Raw genomic sequence first — 19,990 nt, 5'->3', positions numbered from 1 at the left:
CTTTGACGGAAATCTAAACACAATCATTTCTTTACTGTGTGAATGACGTTAGCTTTGTATGTTTTAAATATTAATTGTCGAAATATAATGATTTACCTTAAAATTTCAAAGCCCAATATAAAATTAGTTGTGAAAACAACTGTTTGTATAATATAAAGAAACTTCAAAACGCAAAAATTCGACAAAAACCGCAAAAAATTCAACTGACTGACAGCCACAAAAGTAAACAAAGCAGAAACGTCAAACAAGTTGTGCTTAAAATATGAAAACATACCGAATCGTCTTTTTTTGTACCTATCTCTTTTCAATGCACTGCGTCTAGATGGTTCATAAAAAAAAAAGAATGTGTGTGTACTTTGTACGCACGTAAGAAGTTATACTTCTACTACATATTATATGATTTTTAAGACAATACCAAAAATTTAAAAGAAATAAAAGAATAAAACGCACACAAACACATTGAAAAATGCCACAAAGAAAAAATTATTTCTGAACGAAAATAATTGTTGGCAAAAATTTTAAATACGCATTTTTTGAAAAAAAAATTATATAACAAATTTACTTACAATCATAAAATGGATAAAAAAATAAAAAAATAAAAACTTGCATCGGGAACCGAACCCGTGAATGTCGGGTCGCTTTGATTCGTAGTCGAAGCCTAGACTCACTGGCCCAATCCCACATTATTTTTCATGTGGAAAAATAGGGTAAGTGAACGTTTTACTGTTTGACAGTTGTTTTGTATAATTAAATTATGTAGTTTAAATTTTGTGGAAGAAAATATTAAATAACAAAACAGTAAGAAAACAATATATTAAATGAAGATTGGTAGAACTTTTGTTGGTAATCAAATTAAGTATGTAAATCAAAGCATTACTTAACTACTAGATAAATAAATCTACGCCAAAAATCATAGTTTAAAAATAAAAATCGGACCTAATTTGGGATTTCTCTCTAAAATCCCCATTCTTGAGAAAATAAATGTATGTATTTCAACCTAATCCAAATGTATAATTACAATATGATTATAATAAAAACTACTTACCAAATTATAATGAGTTTTCCTTGTCCAAAATAGTCCAAAAGTCGAAAAATATAGGTATATGAAAACTATTTAAAAATGCAGTATAACTATTAACTAACTTTGTTTCTTTTCACACAAATTTCAAAACGCAACAACCATAAATAATCAAACTACACTAGGTTCGCTTTCAACATGCAGTAGAAAATAAACAAACCAAGACACGTTAAATGCTACTATTTAGGAGCACTTCCGAATCATAATTTACAATGTATAAACTTTGGAAATCATGATTTGGAATGTACAATGTATATACATTGTAAATTATGATCCGGTTGTGCTCCTAGTGGCATTTAACGTGTCTTGGTTTGTTTATTTCTATTTCTACTGCATCTTGAAAGCGAACCTAGTGTACAGCTGTGCCACAGCCGCCATATTGAATAATTTTTGACATGTCATTTGAACATCCAATCAGAACAAAGTTATAATGCGCATGCGCCGGGCTGATAGGTTTTAACATATAAAAATTCACCCTCTATCGCCGGTAAAGAAGTATAACTTTAATAACATGTGTTTTTATTTAATAACAAACGGCAGCTGGTTTGTCATGAGTTTCATGCGTGGAAGAGAATGATGCTAGATAAAAAGTATGTGTTTTATCTCGCCAGGTATTAATGACGCACGGGTAAAGACTCGTGGACTCAACTGTAGTGATGTTTGTTACTGTTATTTTAACTTTATCAGGTCTCATATTTTAACTTTTCAAGTCTCATAGAGAGATAACATCCAAGCATATCTCCGGAAAATGAACATTCCATTTGAACCTAGATTGATGGAAGGCCGAAGAAATTGGAAGAAAGTTGTACAGTCAGCCAGGACCCACCCAGGGCTGTAGCGCTAAGTAATGATGATGGTAAAGACTTATATGCTTGGCTAGAGAAAAAAATAGGTAGACATTATCATTAGAACATCCACGTCACGTACAATATTATTAACTCCACGTACCACAGGAAGGAGAAAATTAAGTATATTCATCAAATTTTGTTTTGTATATTAGGTTGTTTGTCAGTTCTTTGACGTTGACTTTTTTATTGTGCCTCAATAAGAAACAAATTAGTATGGTCTCTAAATAAAACACAAATGTATTCAATATAAGTTTATAGTCGGATGTTAGGGGAGACATAATTGAAGTTGTAAATCAGATAACTCAAATTTATTAATTATATTTAATAGCACACTCGTTGGAAAAAAAGTAACTGCAGGGTCTAACTGATGGTAACAATGGTACCCCAACACCAATGCCACCATAAAGCAAGCTGTTCAAGCCGTCATTGTAGTAGTTAAAACTGTTCTTGTTGCTATAATTTTCTTGATGCGCCTGATTTATGAGAACCCGTCTCAACAAGTCATCGTTAACATCAAGAGGATAAGTCCAAGTTGTGGCGACATTAAGAAGAACCTAAAAATGGAATATCTAATTTGTCTAAGAGGAAAAATATTTTATATTTTATTTCTGAACTAAATAGTGTTCAAATTCTTCGCCAAATGATTAGCCACAGCTATAAGAAAATAACTGTAAAAGTATCTGTAAAACGTAGCATAAATCCCAAGACCAAGAGAGAAAATAAAAAAAAGTTATCAAATATCAAGATTAAAAAACGATTCTTCTTCTTTTAGTGCCGTCTCCTAATCGGAGGTTGGATATCATCATCACTTCCTTGATCCTATCTACCGCTACTCTTAAGAGTTCTATAGAACTGCATTTAAACCAGTCCCTTAAATTCTTTAACCAGGACACTCTCCTCCCTATACTCCTTTTTCCTCTTATCTTTCCCTGTATTATCAGTCTCAGCATTTCATATCGCATTACGTGTCAGAGTAGGGAACTTGCATAAAATTTTAAATTCGAAAAAAATGTTATAAATCACAACTAACATAATTTAAAACATGTATCAAAGATAAAAAAGTTTTGTTTGTCTTTTGTTTGACCCCTAAAGACGATTAAAAATACAAACTGTAGCAGCCACTAAAAAGCACATCGTGACTTCATCCGGTTATATGTAGATTTTCATACAGATTTTCACTTCGGAAAAAATCAAACAAGATAGAACTTTTTGTAATTTCAATAAGATATGTTTAATGAACAACATATCAAAAAGTTCTACTCGAGAAGTGGGTGCTTCATTTTTTATTAAACAAATAAACTGCGAAAATAGATGTTTTTTTAAATAATTCCGAAAATATAAATATTTGAGAAAAGCCGACTTGGCCATTCAAATATTCAAAAAATTTTACAAAATAAAACCTTATATAAAGAACCAATACAGAAGTAAAAACTTCGAGATGTATTCTGGTATAAAATCGTTTATTTAAAAACTATAAAATGTCATCGATTGCAGAACGTTTTCGTTCTAAACAGAACATCTTCAGTGCATCCTGCTGAGTATTTTGAAACTAGCACACCGTAAATAGTGTTAACATCATCATATATGGTTTACATAATGTAATATGTTAAAATGTTATGACTACAAGTCGATGTTAATGGATAAAGTGGAACACATGCTAAAAGGGCGCCATGGTTCCCTGCTCGAAGATACTAGGTACTTGCCAATTCAATGGGCACAGACCAGAGTTGGTCTGTGCCCATTGAATTGGCAAGTACCTAGTATCTTCGAGCAGGGAACCATGGCACCCTTTTAGCATGTGTTCCACTTTATCCATTAACATCGACTTGTACTCATAACATTTTAACATATTACATTATGTAAACTATATATGATGATGTTAACACTATTTACGGTGTGCTAGTTTCAAAATACTCGGCAGGATGCACTGAAGATGTTCTGTTTAGAACGAAAACGTTCTGCAATCGATGACATTTTATAGTTTTTAAATAAACGATTTTATACCAGAATACATCTCGAAGTTTTTACTTCTGTATTGGTTTTTTAAACTATCGTATACAGCCAACTATTGGGATTTTCCCATTGATTTTTTCTTATATAAAGATTTTTCTAAAATTAAATCTGTAGCTTCTACAATTTTTTATTTATAACGCTAAAGTCACCCTTCTCACAAACATTGGCGTACTGTAAACTAACGTTTGGCGAAGTGCACGGTTGAGTTATTTAATGTAATTCTTTAACGACTTATTTTAATGACAAAAGAAGTAGAGGAAGACCACTTACTCTTTGGACTAACGATCTCAAGAAAATGTCTAGAAATTGGATGAAAAGTGCTCAAAATAGAGCATAATGGACAAAAATTAGGGAGGCCTATGTCCAGCAGTGGACGCAAAGGGCTGGAGGATGATGATTATGATGATGCATTCTTTAACTAATCGATCAAATGAAACTTTACAAATTGAACGTGAAAGAAGAATAATTAAGCTATATTAAAGTTGTAATAAAAAGAAACAAAATGTATGGGCATAAGTACGGTGTGGGCTGAAAGTGAGACTTACATGAATTTTGTTTAAAAATGATTTAAAAACGTGTAACTAATACAATTTTCTTATAAAACTCTCAATTTTGCACAACTTACCTTTCAATCATCTTACCAAACTGTATGTTTCATTAAAAAAAAATCTCAAAAATTTAATTCAAATGATACGACGTCTCAAAAAATGTAATTTTTGAAAACTTCATAGTTTTACAGAATTAACACCAATTTAAGACCGTATTACTCAATTTTCAACAGATATATTAGTTTTATAGGTCTTTTTTTAAAGCTCAAGATGTAGTCTTTTAAATGCACTAAATTATTTTACTTTAGAAATAAAATAAACTATTTCTTTTTGAGAAATTTAAGAAAGATAACAAAAATGTAATACAAAAACCGAAAATTACCAGCTAAAAAAATGTTTATACAAAGTGATCAAAACTTTTTTCTGTAAAACTTATCTAAAATACAATTAATAATAAGCTTCAACAATAATAAATGTTCAACAAAAAATTTTTTTTGGCTCTTATACAGTATGTCTGCCTAACTTGGAACCTATTAATAACTTTTTTATTATCAGTCTTACGAAAAAAAGTTATTCTTTATAAAATACTGTGCATCGTATACATATAATCTAAAAAGCAACCATAAAATATAAACTTTTATTAATTTTGTACGAGGTATGTCAAAAAATATGAATTTCACTCAAGAGTAAATTATTATTTCACAATATCGAAAATTGTTATAAAGAAAAGTTGTTTGGAATTAAGAAATATGTTTCAGTGTTCAACTAAATCCTTCTAATTAAAATATTGTGAATAATAAAGGCACTTGACTCTTAAAAAAAATAATATTTTTTACTTACCTCGTATAAAACTGAAAAAGTTGGATATCTGACGATTGTATCATAGATTTTAGATCAGGTACAGCATTTTATGAAGAATAACTTTCTTTCGCAAAATTGATAATAAAATAGTTACGATAATTGTAATAAATAATTTAATAAAATAATAAAATTTCAAACAACTTTTCATAATAGCATTTTTTGATACTCTGGAATAAAAAGGTACTTTACTCTTTAAAGAAACTCATATGTTTGACATAACTCGTATAAAATTGATAAAATTTGATATCTGGTGGTTGAGTTGTAGATTTTTGACTTTCCAGAGTATTTTATGAAGAATAACTTTTTTCGTAAAATTGATAATAAAAAAGTTTTCCATGTGGTTCCTAGCTACGCAAACATACTGTATAAGAGCTTCTGTATAAGAGCTTCTGTATAAGAATTTTCAAATTAAAATGCAATATTCGGATTCAGTATACCCAAAAACAAAATAAAAACATATTTGATCAAAGTAAAATGATGAATTCAACGATATTTTTAAAATTATTTATATAAAAAAATTGTTATTGTTTAAACAATTAATAAACAATTACCGGCCAAATCTTCGAGTAGAACTTTTTACTTTAACATGTATATAAACTAACAAAAAAAGTTTTAGAAAAATATAAGCTTGTTTGAATTATTCCGAAACAATGAATGTTTTCGTTCTAATTGCACTCCCCTAATTTTTACATTCTGAACCAACAAAGTAAACAAGATTGTATATAATTTTAAATTAGGCATTATAGAGGTCAGTAGAAAATACAGTTATGTGACGTTACAAGTGTTTTTGATCGTTTGAACTATTCGTAGAAAATTTTTACTTTTACAAAATGGTTTTATTTTCTATAGTAAACCTTCTTTCCTTTACTTCAATAACTATATCAAACTCCAATCTCAACAAACTGGTATATATTATTACAATGGTATACGATAAATGTCATTAGAATATAAATATTTTTTCTTTATTCCGTGCCGACGAGCTGGCAAAATACCCAAGTAGGTGGAGGCCAATAAACTAAAGAAGAACAAGAAGAATATACCTAAATATAACCATAAATGGACTATATAGTTAAACTATGTGACGTCACGGGTCGTTTGAACTATTTTAAAATACAGAGGACTTTAAATTTGTACTTCTAATTTATTATGAGTTTTTGAAGCGTGAAATTTTGAAAACCTCATTTTTATACAAAACTGAACATTATTATGTAATAAAAAAATGTGCAAGTTCCGTATTATTGCAACTTTGTTATTTTTATTTTGTTTAGCATTTTGTATTCTTTGCCTATTTATCGCAATCTTCTGTTTCCTTCTGTTACATTCTGTGTCCATGTCTATCTTAAGCATTCTTCTGTAGCACCAAATTTTACGTGACTGTAGCTTATTTATGTATTCTTGTTCAATGTCCAGCTTTCAAATCCATATTGCAGTATCGAAAACACGTAGCATCTCAAAGCTCAGCTATAATCTCAGATCTTTGTTGCCGAGAATTCTTTTCACTTTTATGGCGAATTTCTCATATCGAGTTCAACTCCAGTTTAACCTGAACTTCTAGTAAACGTCAGTTTCAAGTCAAAATCGTCTTTCTCAATTCACGTTCAACCCATGGCAGTTTAAACTTGAACGATGCTTGAACGGTAGAATTCGGCCGTTCAAAGATTTCAGAACTCAGTTCAGATGATTTCATGGACTACGCATGCGTTGTATTAACACGAAACGCTGTCATAATATAAATATATCCTATTTTATTATATTAAGCCTCACGATAAACGATAACACTATTTTTGTTTTTATAATATTTATTTATAATTATTAAAATGACTATTTGACTATAAATACTTAAATTTAACTTTATTCAAAAACAGCATAGAAAAGGTAATTCAAAATGGCGACAGTTTTTTACCTTTTGCCATCTATTGGCATTTCTCGAAAGCTGTAGAACGTGCCCTGTTATGAACGCGCAATGAGAAATGTATTCCAAACAAATCCGAAGATCACCCGTGAACCTGGTTCAACTGAACCATAGATTACCGCAGGTATGAGAAATCGACCATTTCAAACACATTTTTTTCTATTTCTTATCCTGGTCCTTGTTGATGTTGTTCAGTGGCGTAACAGAGGCCCCGCAGCATGAAACTTGCGGGGGGCCCCAATATGTCAGTGGCCCCATCTTCTCGTCTAATATAAAAATGTGTTATTGATATTTTACGCATACATACGCAACGTTTTTTAAGCAATGCAGTATTTAAAATTAAGTTTCCCATCAGATAGATACAATGTATCGTATTTAGGTATTATTAAAATTAAAGTTGTTCATCTCATAGAATAATACTACATATGTAATAATGTAGTCGTTTATTAATTTTGATCCTATTTTATTATATATCAACAAAGATGACAAATGTACCTAAGTTGTCGTAAACAGTGGATGAATACACTAATAGCCCAGTAAATGACTGTTTTTGGGTGTAATTATCAGCGTCACGATGTATTTGCTTGCAATTTGGATTTAGATTCATATACTTATTCTCCACTTCAAAGTTGGACTTTTGCCGTTGGTCGCTTTTACTTGAGGGGTGAAAATCACGCCTTCTCGTCGGTGAAAAACATACGTTTAAAATAAGTACGTAAATGGATAAATTATCTAGTTATAAGCAACTTTTGTTCTATAGAGCTTCTTTATCTAAGTCAACAAGTACTTTTCAAGTTACTTGAGAGTGAAAATGTTTATGTTTCAACAAAAAAACCACATATTCGGTATATAGCTTATAGGAAACTAAAAAAATTGTGTATCTATTCATGAAGGCTATTGACACAGTAAAAGCAAAGTTGCAGTATATGAGAAATTGTTCTTATTAGTTCAATCGAATATTTCAATGTGAAATAACCAACAAAGGAAGCACTTATCGGGGAAAGCTCATTGAAACTTTTCTTAATGTTTAATTGTTTTGTAGCAAATTATAGCAAGCTATATACATAAAACTAAGCGAGTTACACTCAAAATAAAGTTGGCCCCTTTTTTACTTAAAAAAAAACGTGAAAACCTCCCCCTAAGTTGGATCGGTTCGAGGTTCTTATTGGTGAAAAAATTTGGTTTTAAGGTAAAAAGTTTTTTAATTTAGAAATATGCCCATTTTTCAAAATAACTTAAAAAGTATTAGCAAGGGCGGATCCAAAAAGGCTCCGTCCTCGATAATTTAAAATATGTAATATAAATTTAAATATTTGCAGTTCAAATGTTTCTAGTTTCAAACACATATCCCGCTTGCTACGAGAAAACTATTTTTAGCTTTGTGCCGAACGGTAGTAAAGGTTGTGCTGAATGAGGTAGTGTGAGGTAACCTAAGCTATGCATTAGGGTGGGCCGAAAAAAACTTTTATTTTTTTTTTAAGTTGTAATACCGCGGAAAACTTGCGAATTATAATTAGAAACAAAATAAAAAAAAATTTTCAAAATCGGTTAATGTCTTCCGGTCCCGCATTAGCCTTAAAGTTTGACTATTTTTTAAAAAAACTTCATTTTTCTTATTTTGTGAAAAAATTTTTATATATATTTATTTTTTAACGTAATAGTTATTTATGCGTTGAGATAGACCCTAAGAACATTGTGTTTTAATTTGATTGTGATTACTGGATATCTTCCGGTCCCGCATAAGCTTTAAAATATGCCGAAATATTGAAATTTCAACATTTTTTCGTATTTTTGGAATTTGATAATTAATTGTTTTTTAAAAGTAATAGTAATCGTTTATATTCACACAAACCTATTGTAGGGAATTTAGGAATACTGCCAAGTTCAGTCATCATTTCCCGGTTGCGTAACAGATTAATAAAACTAACGTGCCAGAGAGATTGGAGCAGCTACCAGGCAGACGGTGATTGGTAATTGATTGGTAATTGAATTATATTTAAGGAGGCCCGTCCAATGGGCAATTTGCCTGCTTCACTTTAATGAGCTGCCATTCCGGCACCTCTCTGAACATCTAGATGGCAAAACAACCGGGCCTAGTACTTCAAGAGGACCAATCGGTGAAAAACTTGTTGCCTGTCAAAAACTGCCGGTAATTAACTTCCAGTCTATAGATTGTCAGATACCGGAGGTAGACAGAAAGGTTCTCAGCAAGGATCAACAGTACCTACTTGATATCTCCACTGCGATGAAATCTGGGACATGTAAAGGGGATTTGTCTGTACGAGATCCCGGACACTTATCACACTCGAGGTGGTTGACCAAAGCAAATAGAACTTTGCGACTTTACATAAGTGAAGAAAACCCCTCATCTGAACTTCAAGAGCTAGTTTTGTTTATCTTGAAATCGTATATGTCAATGTGGTTTGCTATCAAAAAAAGCAAAAACTTTACAGATGGTCCAAAGCTTGTTTACCAAGCAATTGAATCAACGAGATATTTGCCCGAGCCTTTGCTTGCTGTTATAAACCGAGTGATTGAGCGAAATGGTTATTTTTCCCACCCCGAAAATTTGATGTTGGCAATGATTGAGGACGACAATAAACTGATAAGATAGCTCGGACTTCGTCGAATTCTAAAGGCAAGGCAAATAGATTCAAAAAGGAAGAAAGTGAGGACATTCACACCGCCGAAAATCAACTTTGATGCTCAAGAGTACTCAGATATTGTCAACTGGATGAACTGCGACTTATCTTCTCCCCCACTGTTGGCCAAGGTCAGTGATGAAGAGATAAAATCGTACATGAACAGTGACTCCATCCCTAACTGGAACATTAATTACAAGAAATTCCCAGTTCACACACAGGCAGTTGAGCGTTGTGTGAAACTAGTGATGGAAGCTTCGGGCAGAGTTTGTGGCGCTGAAGCTAGAGACGGATTTATCAGAAGTACTCTACTGTCAGATTTCAGTAAATCAGATTTCAAAGTACCTTCTTCAGCTACAAAATAGAGGCAATAATGCAGACAATTAACTAATAATTTTATATTGTACTTTTTTTAGGGTATAAGTTGAAAGGTTCTATGTTCGTTGTTATTTATAATCCCTATTATGTCACTCAGTAATAACTAAAAAAATTCTGCTTGTATAATTAGGCTTAAATAGCAACCAGAAGTGTTTTTTAAAAAAATATCATAACTGCAACGATTTAAAACTAATTAAACATAAGAAAAAAAATTCGTATAAACTGTAAATTTCCAATATTTTGGCATATTTTGGAGCTTATGCGGGACCGGAAGATATCCAGTAATCACAATCAAATTAAAACACAATGTTTTTAGGGGCTATCTCAACGCATAAATAACTATTACGTTAAAAAAGAAATATAAAAAATTTTTTTCACAAAATAAGAAAAATGAAGTTTTTTTAAAAAATAGTCAAATTTAAAGGCTAATGCGGGACCGGAAGATATTAACCGATTTTGAAATTTTTTTTTTATTTTGTTTCTAATTATAATTCGCAAGTTTTCCGCGGTATTACAACTTAAAAAAAAAATAAAAATTTTTTTCGGCCCACCCTACTATGCATGTACCATAAAAAAAGTTGATGACACCCTCCCCCCCTCCGAAAATCGGTAATGGAACCTCCATTGAGTATTACTGATACGGAAAATCTCAAAGAGAAATGAAGGTTTTGCTTTTATAAATATTTTGGTTTTATTTTGTTTTTCTGTAAGACAATTATTGGTTAAGATATGGCTGTTCAAAATTTGCATACACTTGTGATTAGTGACTCGTCAGAGCCGTTTCAAATACAACCCATTCAAAAATAAGCAGTTTGAACAGGTGAATCTTACAGATTATATAAAAAAATTAAGTAATCTGTAAAACGGTAATGATTAGTTTCATTTGGGATGCTAAAAACAATTTAAAAAAGTTTTAATGAGTTTTCTTCTTAGTCCTCTTAGTTAGAGTTTTTCTTAAGTATTAAATAAAGTGAAATAAAATAAATATTTAAAACATACCAAAAGGGCAACAAAAATCACACACTTCATTTTTTAATAGTAAATTTGGTTGGTAACTTTCCTCGATACTCTGTCAAAATTCTTAGTTTAGGATTTTCTTTTATATGTGTAAAAGTCGTAGGTATGTTATAAAAAAACCATAAAGAGACCAATTGGGTACTCCAGCAATATGCAATTATATAATTTAAATTACCTTGACTATTTAAAAAATTTATTGAAAATGATAAAATTACTAATGTTTTAAATTAAAGGTATTCAATGAGGTTAATTAGTATATATTATTAAAATAATATATACATTATTGTTTATTGGTAACACATAATAAGTAAAGTGATATCCTCATCATCAATGGTGCTACAGCCCTTCGAAAGAGCCTCGTCCTTCCAAAATCTATTACGCCAGTCAGTCCCATCCATTGCCAACCGTTGCCAGTGTGCTGCGCCTATTTTTCTCCCAACCTCATCTACACCATCCTTCCATCTTGGTCTACCCCTCTGTGAGTTTTGACCTACCCCTATTTTTACTTCCCACAGGTTGTGACATAGTAAATTGATATAATTAACAATATTGCTCCGTATACCAAAAGTGAGTATAATATCTAAACAATTTTGACCCATAAGATTTAATAAGAAGTTTAAGCAAGTGATAATAATTTTTGTAAGGTTCATTTGTTGCAAACGTGTTTATTTAAGGCCATGGGTACATAATTCGCAAATACTTTACGGCTCTCCCTACTTTCTCTGTCTTTACACGGCAAATTACGTGTAGTAAAAATAACACTGGTATGGATATGCAAACGTTACTAGAATGTCATTCTACTTGAAAATGTCATCATTAGCTTAAAAGATGGCTTTTGAATGTTCTTGGATAACTGCTATTTGTATAATTGCAAATTATTAATTCAGTTAATAAATGTGATAATTTTTTCCCCAACTATATATTCAGTGATTGTAATAAATTATAAGTAAAACAAAAACTAATACTCAATCGAGAAAAGATGAAAAGTGTTAAAGTGATTTTTTAATAATATATTGTTACTATGGAACGCTTACAATTTTGAACATTTTTAACAACAAAATACTTGGATCACAGAATATTATTATCCTGATATATTCTCAATAAATAACTTTCTATAAATTTCACGTCTTAAATCAATTATTTATCAAATACACTATAAATCAATATTATTTAATCAACAATTTAAAATATTCCCGATGCCATGTCAAATATTTAAAACTGTCACTGATTGTCACTGACAATATTCTGACAATATTATATTTGACTGAGTGCGTTGTAAGACAAAGATAGATTTGGAAAATATTACCACGGACATTGTGTTAATTTTTTTCGAATCCTGAAAAAACCAATAAATATTTTTGAAAAATTTAAACGCAAAATGAAAGGTTAAATTATTACCGAGGGCCGAAAGGCCCTTAGAATAAATAAAAAGTTTATTTTGAATGAGATATTTGAAATTAAAAATCACACAAAATTTTCTCTTAACTTTTCACCCTTGTAACTTATTAAAATAAACATTATAGAAGTTCTCAGGGACTTTCGGCCCTCGCTAGTAACGTAATCTTTCATTCTGCGTTTAAATTTTTCAAAAATACTTATTAGTTTTCTCAGGATACAAAAAATGAATCCCCATATTAATAGCATTGCAGCCGAAAATACGTACCCATCCTCTTAAAGTCAATACGAAAATCATTATCGTTCAAAATATTCTAGAATATTTACTGTATGCATAAATGCTGATAGCATCATAATATCTGTATAATTTTTAAATATTTAAAATTAAATTTATTTAAATATTTAATAATGTGTGAAAAATTATTAGGAAAACTAATATCAAAACGGAAGTTAAATATTTTTAAACCCCGTGACGTTATTATAAAAAAAGTTATAAACAAATTTCACAATTTTCAAACGTCATTGGAAGGGGAGTTTGATTGAAGTTTTGATTTCTTAATAATTATAAAATTTTATACTCTATCGGCAATAACCGCGTCTCTGCAATTGAAAAAATTATAACAGTTTGAAATTACTTCATGATCAGATATTCCCGTATCAATACAAATTATATTAATGCAGGGCCATCTGATCATGATCTGATCAGATAGTCCCGCAAAAATACAATTATTAATGCGGAACTATCTGATCATGAAAATAGTATATACGAAGTTTAACATCTTTAGCAAACCTTCCTCGAAAACCCGACGTTAAGGTGGAATTTTTCCGCTCGGAATTTTCGTAAACTCCAAAATTTATGCTTAATTTCTGAATGGAATTTATTTTTCTTTTATGAACAGGGTCTATTATTTCAGTGATTTTTTAAATAAGCTTGTTTGTATTTTCAATAAGACATTTCATTTTATTACAAGTAAGCCAAAGTATCGCAAATCTTGGGCTATCAAAGTTATCTGAATATCAGCCAAGAATATGCGTTCATTAACTGTACATCAAGGAATTTACTACCAACGTCTCTGTCACTGAATATGTATATACTAATAACCGATGAAATAACGCAAAAGATGAAAAACATATTAAGTTGTGAGATAAAAAGAGATGAAACTAGTAGAGGTAGGAAATTTAGGGAGAGGAATCTATAAGTTTACTTTATATTAATTGTTTCCCACCTTTAGACGTATCAGAGTAACTTATTTAAGGTTATTAAATCAGCTAAAAAAGCCTAATTTCAATCGTCTGGAAAGCTTTAAAAGTGTTACAATAGAAACTTGGTCCACAATAAACGATCTTCGAAATAAAACTCACACATTTTTTCAAAGCTTAAACATTTTCCCTGTACTCCAGAGAAATAAGGCAAAAATGTTCCTGTTTTCGGGACACTTGACCAGCCAGGTTGCAAATAGGTGTTTTGGGTACTATACAGTCCCTGGCCATATTATTATGACCACCTATGAATTTTTACCAAAATGAACTATTCCACTAGGTACATTTTGTTTAAAATATGATTTTTAAATTTAATTTTATGACAGTCAGAAAAATGAAAGAATACCCATGAACGATCACATAAATCACTTATTTTGTATTTGCTATCTTTATCTATATGTTATAGATAAAGATAGCAAATACAAAATAAGTGATTGATGTGATCGTTCATGGGTATTGCAAATACAAAATAAGTGATTGATGTGATCGTTCATGGGTATTCCTTCATTTTTCCGACAGTATGTAATGTTTTTTTGCTCGAAAAATTAACTACAAAATATTTAATAATAAACACTAATAAAACATTTGACAATATTACATATTAATATATTTTTTAATATTTTGTTGAGCTCCCTGACCTTAATAGCATAAAAAATGTTTGGGAGCTTTTAAAACGAGAAATTTCCAATGAAAAGGTCACCAACAGGATTTTCTTGATTGAAGAACTAATATATCATTGGAAACCCATTGACAAATTGAATAAAAGTGAATTTAACTACATTTCAAATATGCCAAGACGAATACAAGCGGTAATCAAAGTTAAAGGGGACTTAACAAAATATTAAAAAAATAAAAATTGTGATATTTAAAAATGTTTTAATGCTGTTTATTACTAAATACAATACGTTTAATAATAAACATCAATAAACCATTTGAAAATATCACATGTTTGGATTTTTTAATATTTTGTTGAGCCCCCCTTCACTTTGATTACTTTTAGTACCCCTCTTGGCATACCTTGAACGCAGTTATATTCACTTTGCTTCAATTTTTCATTGTGGTTCCAATAATATATTATTAGTTCTGCAATCAAAACAATTTCGTTGGTGATGTTTTCATGGGAAATTTCTCGTTTTAAAAGCTCCCAAATATTTTCCATGTGATTAAGGTCAGGAGTTCAACAAAATATTTAAAAAATGTAAATATGTAATATTTTCAAATGTTTTATTGCTGTTTATTATTAAATATTAACATTACTTAACAAAATTAAATTTAGAAATCATTTTTAAACAAAATATACCTGTAGGCTATTGATTATGTACTATAGAAAGGAACTACAACGTTAACGGGGTTTTATTATTTCATATGGTCAGTGAATCTCTATATATGAAAAAACCGCGGAGTGCTACAATTTAAAGGGGTGCGTTTTTGAGAAATGGGTAAATTAGTCCCTGGGCACACGTTACATTAGGGTGAGTTCTATGCACTTTTGGTACAAACACGTCTACATAAAAATTGTTCCTGGTTAAATTTTCTATCTAAATATAACTTTTTAAAGTCAAAGATACTTTTTTTTACAAAAATATATTCAAAAGAAAAAGAACAAAGAAACCCAAAAGAAAGAAATTTTGTTTTTTGTTCCATAACTTTTGTCCAGGGGGATATAGATATAGGCATTGCTTCACAAAAAAGAGACTTACATATTTTCTCTTTAAAATGATGTTTAGTAGAGGTCATTAGGATTTACAGTTTTCGAAATATGATTTTTCAAATTTCGCCACTCAGAGAAATTTTGGGCAATTTTCCTTGTTATTTCGCAAATATTGTTCTGCAACTTTTCTCTATGCAACTTTAGGCATATGCAATGGTATATGGAGGAGCAATAGAAATCAATTACCTTTAAAATGATCTACTGTATAATGTTGTACGATTTCTGTTAAAGAGGTTATCTTTTTCAAGACTTTATACTTTTAATGAGTTTTTATATTTTTTACGATTATTTTTTAAATTTCCCATTAAACTTTTTTTCTACATTTAGGTATATATAATAAAAAATAAAGCTTATTCTGTTTACTTTAAAATGGTGTATTATAAAAAATTCTAGAATTATTTTTGAATAAGATATGCTTTTTCAAAATGTAATAAGTACTTGCAATGATTTTTATTTCAGGATTATTTTTTATAGGTAATACTTTGGATCCACTTGACTCGGCCGAGCAAACTTCAAAATATGGATTAATTCCAATATTTACTGTCAAAGCTCCTGATGTAAATGTACCAAAGGATTTACAAAAAACTACGGTTGTAGGAAGATAGGAATTAGTTGTTCAATATTCTGCAAAGGGTGCATGTGCATGGGTACTAATTGTGGGAACTCTGAGATAACTGAGGTGCCAGAGAAAGATATTAAAGCTAATGCTAACGAAGAGATGGACTTTGATTTTGAAATTTTTTTAAATGTCAACGTTTAAATAATTTTAACTAAAGTGATGTTTTCTAAGACTAATGTTTATGTAATTTTTGTAAAAGAAACAATTTAATACAGGTAAAAGAATATTAAAGAATCACTCGGTTTCCATTATGTGTTTAAATATAGATGATACACCATTTTAAAGAACAGAAAGTAAGCACTCTTTATTGAGCAATATAGTATATGCATGTACAAGAAAAAAAAGTTATAATGAGAAATTTCAAAAATAATCGTAAAAAATTAAAAAATATTTTTTTTATGTTAGGTATTATATAATATATAATATTTAATATAGTATTATATTATATATACTATACCTATATAATATAATATTATATAATATATAATATACTATATAATTATATTATTTTATTTTTATATTTTATTATAAAAAATCGTTAAAAGTATAAAATCTTGAAAAACCATAATCTCTTTTAAAAAAGCCGCACAACGTTATAGGTCTGGATCCCGCGTATGAAAAAAAAGTTGATTAATAGCAAGCTGAAAATTTATTAATAGCTTAAGGGTGTCTAATAGGATAAACTTTAATATATGGAAATACTGTAACAGGGGCAGTTTTAATTGTGGAACAGGTTAAAAATTTGGAACGGTCACATTACGAAAACGGCACATTTATTTTGTCCGACAGAACAGACTTAAACTCTTCGAACAGAGATTAAACTCTCATGCAAAAATCAGACTGCTATTTATCACCAAATGGGCGTTTTAATGAGTGGAACATGTAGAATATGTCAAATGACAGGAATTTTGACAGGTGATAAAATACCCGTCAAATTTTAGTTATTAACAAATAAGGGTCAAAAATGGTAGTTTTTTTGTTTAAATCGCTACAGGTAGAAATAGGTTAATTAGATATCTTATTTAGAGTATTCTGCTTTTAGTAGATGAGCAAAGGTTTAAAATGGCAGTTTTTGAATTTAGGTCCGATCATTTTTTGTTTCTGAAATTGCAGAAAAGACTAAAATTTAGAAAATAAAAAATGTCTATAACTTTTGCGAAAATGAACTTAAGAATTTGATATTGCATGAAAAGTTGAGCCAACAATCCATATAATGCACAACAAATTTGAAGACGATTCGTCAATTAGTTTAAATTTTTTTCAATTTGTTTATTTCAAAGAGCTTTTTTTGAAATGTTATTGTTCATAAATAAAAATGATGCAACTATCACTTCTGATCTACTTACAATAAAAACCTGGTCTGACTCTAATTTACTCTCTTTTAACGTGGATAAGACAGTAGCATTATACTGAAAAGGAGATCTTCAACCCTTACTTCAATCAGCATCGTCAATTCTGTAAAATTCCTTGTATTTTTTTTTTGGACCGCAACCTCAAATAATCCCTTAAGATCGATGTGTTAAGTAAGAAATTCGCCTCAGCTTTCACGATAAGATCTGTTTCGAATGATATCAATTTAGCATCTTCTAAAATAACATATATATTTCTTTTTTCGTGTCTCATCTTCTATACGGTCTTCGTTTTTGGGGTTCTAGTCTTCTTCTTTAAGTTCCGTCTCGTAATCGAAGGTTGGATATCATCATCACTAACTTTTCTCTATCTACCGCTTCTCGAAAGAGTTATATAGAACTGCATTTAAACCAGTCCCTTAAATTCTTCAACCATAATACTCTCCTCCTTCATATATACTCCGTTAACCTCTTATCTTTTCCTGTATTATCAGTCTTAGTATTTCATATCGCTGTCCTCTCATTACGTGTCGTAGATATTGTAACTATTTTTTATTTTTATTGTGTTTTTTGTTTCGCATTCTTTGCTCGTTTCTCAAAATACCTCCATGTTCATTTTCTTCTGTGTCCATGCTACATGGGGTTTAATACAGCTACTCAATCTGATGTTATTGTTAAATTACAAAAAAGAGCAATAAGATATCTGTTTAGCCTGAGAAGGCCAATACATTGCAGAAGCTAATTCAAAGATCACGGAATTTTAACACTTCTTTCTTTATATATTTTAGAAACTGTTTGCTTAATTTGCATGTCTTTCAAGCAAGACCTAATTTTGACTAATTCGCCAGAAATTTAATCTTTGATGTCTATTTACCGACCTTGTTCACTCAGTTGTTAGTAAAGAAATCTATATTATATTCCACAAATCATTTACCTTTACAACTTAAAGCTACAACATCCTTCCCCAAGTTCCTTAAAATGACAGAAGCCTATCTATCTAAAAGACCCTATTATTCAGTATGAGAGTCTCTTAATGAATAACTAAGAAATTACAATACCTCTATGTATGTCTATGTACAAGTAACTAAGTATTTTTATCTATATTTTGGTGTCATAATGTGTAACAGCTTAAACTTATTACTAAGTTGTATTTTATTTTTTTTAGTATGTGCAATTTGCAATTTTTTTAAATTTTGCAACTTATTGCCTTTATTTTACTTGCATTACCTCTTATTTATTTTATAATATTGAAGATTTTTGTAATTTTCCTAAATTGTATTTGTTATTGTTACTTTTTGAATCTATGTAAGATTTGTCCATAAAATTTTTAAAATTTTCAGTGACAATAAAGCATATTTATATTCTATATAAAAAGATCAAACGTGGAGAAGACTGTTACATCACTAGGCACGATATAGTATCGGTAAAGATAATTTATATGCATATGGTCCAATTGGTCATCGCTAATATTACTTCAACGGCCATGAGAAGTACAGAAACCAATTTACGCCCGCTTTATAGATTCTGAGAAGGCGTTTGATAAGGTTCAATATGATAGGCTGGTTGAATATATAGAAATAATTGGAATATAATATAGATCTGAGACTTTTACAACATCTATATTGGAATAAAGAAGCTTCTATTCTTTTAGATGACAAAGAAACAGACAAAATTTGCATTCAAAGAGGTGTCAGACAGGGTTGTGTGTTATCCTCAACTTTGTTTAACGTATACTCAGAAATAATTTTTAACGAAACCTTGGATGGACAATGTGGAGTTCGAATCGGATGAGAAACTATTAACAACATCACATATGCAGACGACACCGCCACCACGGCTGAAGGTATCGAAGATCTTTAATTCCTTATAAATCGAGTCACTAGAGAATGCTTTAATAACGGACTTAGCAGAAATACAACAAAGACAAAGTTACTGGCGTTTAGCAAACCAGACGTCTGCCTTATGCTAGTAATTGTCACTAATGAATCGATAACAAAAGTTAACCATTTTAAATACCTAGAATGTTGGATAAATAAGACACTAAATCCAGATGAAGATATTAAAACTCGTATATAAATTGCAAGAGAAGCATTTATGAAACTTAGATCTATTCTGAGCAACTCCCAGTTGAATTTACAACTAAGAATCAAGTTCCTGAAATGTTATGTGTATCCTGTATTACTATATGGATGTGAAACCTGGATCATGAAGGTTAACATGATGCACAAATTAGGAGCCTTCGAGATGTGGTCATATCGTAGAATGCTCAGAATATCTTGGGTTCAACGCATTTGAAACAATGTAGGTCAAGACGAAGGTGACTTAATCTAGATGATAAAAAGGAGAAAACTTGAATATC

The 19,990-nt window shown here is 30.2% G+C and overlaps 1 protein-coding gene across 2 annotated transcripts in view; it reads right to left on the bottom strand.

The window, feature by feature from the left end:
• Nucleotides 1–19,990, bottom strand: part of LOC114333137 (uncharacterized) — a 78,129-nt gene that overhangs the window by 49,227 nt on the left and 8,912 nt on the right. The window lies entirely within an intron of this gene.

The sequence above is a fragment of the Diabrotica virgifera genome, chromosome 1 (assembly GCF_917563875.1).
Source record: "Diabrotica virgifera virgifera chromosome 1, PGI_DIABVI_V3a".
In the NCBI taxonomy this organism is placed as follows: Eukaryota; Metazoa; Arthropoda; class Insecta; order Coleoptera; family Chrysomelidae; genus Diabrotica; species Diabrotica virgifera.
Note: the sequence above shows the minus strand (reverse complement) of the source record. Positions and strands in the feature narration are given on the sequence as shown.